Source organism: Schistocerca serialis, chromosome 3, assembly GCF_023864345.2.
Source record: "Schistocerca serialis cubense isolate TAMUIC-IGC-003099 chromosome 3, iqSchSeri2.2, whole genome shotgun sequence".
NCBI classification, from domain to species: Eukaryota; Metazoa; Arthropoda; class Insecta; order Orthoptera; family Acrididae; genus Schistocerca; species Schistocerca serialis.
In genome coordinates this window covers 541,136,624-541,140,739 of record NC_064640.1, presented here as the reverse complement: position 1 = coordinate 541,140,739, position 4,116 = coordinate 541,136,624, and the positions used below count along the sequence as shown (strand labels likewise).

General features: G+C 44.2%; 1 pseudogene; it reads left to right on the top strand.

The window, feature by feature from the left end:
* The first annotated feature begins 3,726 nt into the window (after positions 1-3,726).
* LOC126471789 (5S ribosomal RNA) lies at positions 3,727-3,844 on the top strand (annotated as a pseudogene).
* The last annotated feature ends 272 nt before the right edge of the window (positions 3,845-4,116 follow it).

Sequence of the window (4,116 nt, the reverse complement as noted above, 5' to 3'; positions counted from 1 at the left end):
ATATTTCTTAACAGACACAAATCTCCAGACCTAAAAGTAACTTCTGGTTCGGTTTTCATGTTAAACTATAGGTCGCTTATCCCCGGTAGTTCTAGTGAGGTATGTCAGGGATACGCAAACCGCCGAAGTAGCGGCCAATTAAAAGATTTGTACTAGGGCGTTAAACCACACGGAATTATATATATAAGATTGCTGGTGCTTACTTTATATATTTGTTCAAAAATGGTTCAAATGGCTCTGAGCACTATGGGACTTAACTTCTGAGGTCATCAGTCCCCTAGAACTTAGAACTACTTAAACCTAACTAACCTAAGGACATCACACACATCCATGTCCGAGGCAGGATTCGAACCTGCGACCGTAGCGGTTGCGTGGTTCCAGACAGTAGCGCCTAGAACCGCTAGGTCACTTCGGCCGGTTATATATTTGTATACAGGGTGTTACAAAAAGGTACGGCCATACTTTCAGGAAACATTCCTCACACACAAACAAAGAAAATATGTTATGTGGACACGTGTCCGGAAACGCTTACTTTCCATGTTAGAGGTCATTTTATTACTTCTCTTCAAATCACATTAATCATGGAATGGAAACACACAGCAACAGAACGTACCAGCGTGACTTCAATCACTTTGTTACAGGAAATGTTCAAAATGTCCTCCGTTAGCGACGATACATCCATCGACCCTCCGTCGCATGGAATCCCTGATGCGCTGATGCAGCCCTGGAGAATGGCGTATTGTATCACAGCCGTCTACAATACGAGCACGAAGAGTCTCTACATTTGGTACCGGGATTGCGTAGACAAGAGCTTTCAAATGCCCCCATAAATGAAAGTCAGGAGGGTTGAGGTCAGGAGAGCGTGGAGACCATGGAATTGGTCCGCCTCTCCCAATCCATCGGTCACCGAATCTGTTGTTGAGAAGCGTACGAACACTTCGACTGAAATGTGCAGGAGCTCCATCGTGCATGAACCACATGTTGTGTGGTACTTGTAGAGGCACATGTTCTAGCAGCACAGGTAGAGTATCCCGTATGAAATCATGATAACGTGCTCCATTGGGCGTAGGTGGACGAAACTAAAATGAGCTCTAACATGGAAATTAAGCGTTTCCGGTCACATGTCCACATAACATCTTTTCTTTATTTGTGTGTGAGGAATGTTTCCTGAAAGTTTGGCCGTACCTTTTTGTAACACCCTGTATATGAATAAGGACCAGCAGTCTTCTAATGACCTTTCCTTTCAACATATATTCCGTGTGGTTTAACACCCTGGTGCAAGTCTTTTAATTGGTATATGGACTAGTTAACAACATAGAAAGGTCTATGAGGATATTCGTAAATGATGCTGTTGTACACAGAGGCATCGGAACGAGAGATTGTTATTAAATGCAGGAAGATCTGCAGAGGATCGAAGCTTAGTGTAATGACTGGCACTTGACACTCAACACAAACAAACGCAAGAGTGCTTCATTTGTAAACAAGAGGTTCCGGTACTATGACCTTCATGTGGTTGTTTTCCTGAAATTTAGATCTTCGAAAATGGCGGTAGTTTACAAAACCCTAGTTCAACCAGTACTTGAATGCTGCTCGTCAGTGTAGGATCTGTAACGGATAGATTTGACAGACGAAATGTAGAAAGTACCGAGAATGTCAACGTGTTTCGTCGCAGGGTCATTTAGTAAGCGCAAAAACGATGTTCAGCCATTTATAGTGGCCGGGGGTGTAGACAATTTTTTCTTCCGGGGGTGGGGGGCTCATTTCTATTCAAGTACGACAGAGGCGGCCAAGAATTCAGCTCACGAGCTGTGGCCTGGCTCGCATGCCGTAGTACCCTGCCTGGGTGCACGCTTCCCCCACTTCCTACGTGGGAGGAAGGGGAAGAGGGAAAAACTGCGAACCCGCCGTATTTAGATGGCAATGTAGTCACTCCGCATATGACTTGGTTTCCTATTTCATATTTCTCAGAAATGTGCAATAGATCAATATAACGAGACAAATTTTCAATATTATTTAATTAGTTTTGATGCACTTCAGACATAATACATATAACTTTTATCTGGTAGAAACTATTGGCATAGGACAGACGCAGACAATTTTACAGATTTTTGCACACTGGTTGCCACGTAATTGCGAATTATATAGTTTCATAATGGAAAAATTTCTTCCATACACATATGTTGATGGAAATATTGTAGTACTTTTGCAACCTCATTATGGACTCGTGGGAACTCAACCTAAGGAAAACAGTTTAGGCGTAGCGGACAGTTTTAACGTAAAAAGATTTCTCTTTAAAGATTTCTCTTTAAAACGGGAATTACGTTGCAGAACAATCAGTTACATCTGCATATGGACAGGGCCACTTTCAACTGACACGGCAAACGATTGATTTGAAAAGAAAGCACTTTACAAAAGGTTGCATGCATCTGATTAAAGGGATAAATCGTTAGTCAACCTGAGACTTAGTGTTTTCGAAAGTGTTGCGACTAAATATAAGAAGCACTGTGCGTAGTATCGTTATAAATCATGGCTCAAAGTAATTAGAAGTGAAACAAAGGTACCGGAAAGTAATAAGCATATTCTCTATAATGACATACCCAGTTTCTTCTTTCTTCTTGCCGAGGTTGTCTGCCACCCTCAGTGGTGTACTAGATACTGAACGACGAATGAACAGGAAGGTTAATCCATTTAGTCTTCTCCAAAAGGATAATACTAAATTGTCAACTTAATTCAACTGATGCAGCGGCATAAATAATTTATTATTAAAACTTGTAAATATTAATAAACGTGAATCTAATAACTGTTATGTGACTTAATAAGAGACAATAAACTTTCAAACTTTCCTGTCCTGTTGAATTTCGCAGGTATGTTCTGATTTTATTTAAAGTGGGAAATGACCTCTCTGCTAGTGTGGCCGATATCTTCAGAAGGTTGTTAATAATAACGAACGTATGGCATTGGTGGCCGGGAGACCCCTCGCGGGGCGGTTCGGCCGCCGCTCCGTAAGTTCTTTAACGCCACTACGGCGACTTGCGAGGGAATGAGGATGAAATGATGGTGGAAGACACACAACACCGAGTCATCTCGAGGCAGAGAATATTCCTGACCCCGCCGGGAATCGAACCCGGGACCCCGTGCGAGGGAAGCGAGAACGCTACCGCAAGACCACGAGCAGAAGGTTGTTGGTATTTGGATACATGTCTTTATTGCATAACTTCAGTATTTCCATGACAGCTCTTCATCTACATCAATACTCTGCAAGCCACTTGATGCTGGTACCACTTACTTATCCCCTCTTCCGTGATCAGCTCGTAGATGGCGCGAGGGAAGAATTATTGTCTGTAAGCCTCTGTACAGGTTCTGATTCTTCGAATTTCCTCTTCCTGGTCATTCCGCGAGACGTACGAGAGAGGAAGTAATATGTTGTTCTACTCTTATCGGGAAGTACTCTCTCGAAATTTCAGAAGTAAACTTCTCCGTGATGCCCAACGCCTCTCTTGTAGCTTCTGCCTCTGGAGTTTGTTGAACATGTATGTAACGCTCTCGCACCGCCTAAAGGATCCTGCAACGAAAGGCACACCTCTTCGTTGGATCTTCTCTACATCTTCTATCAGTCCCACCTGGTAAGAGTCCCAGATTGATGAACAATACTCAAGAACCGGTCGAACAACTGCCATGTAAGCCAATTCTTCGCTATATGAACTACATTTGCTTAAGACTTTTCCTGGCAACGGCCTTGCCGCAGTGGCTACACCGGTTCCCGTGAGGTCACCGGAGTTAAGCGCTGTCGGGCGTGGTCGGCACTTGGATGGGTGACCATCCAGGCCGCCATGCGCTGTTGCCATTTATCGGGGTGCACTTAACCTCGTGATGCCAATTGAGGAGCTACTCGACCGAATAGTAGCGGTTTCGTTGAAGAATACTATCTTACGACCGGGAGAGCGGTGTGCTGCCCCACGCCCTGCCTATCCGCAGCCGGCCGGAGTGGCCGTGCGGTTCTAGGCGCTACAGTCCGGAGCCGAGCGATCGCTACGGTCACAGGTTCGAATCCTGCCTCGGGTATGGCTGTGTGTGATGTCCTTAAGTTAGTTAGGTTTAATTAGTTCTAAGTTCTAG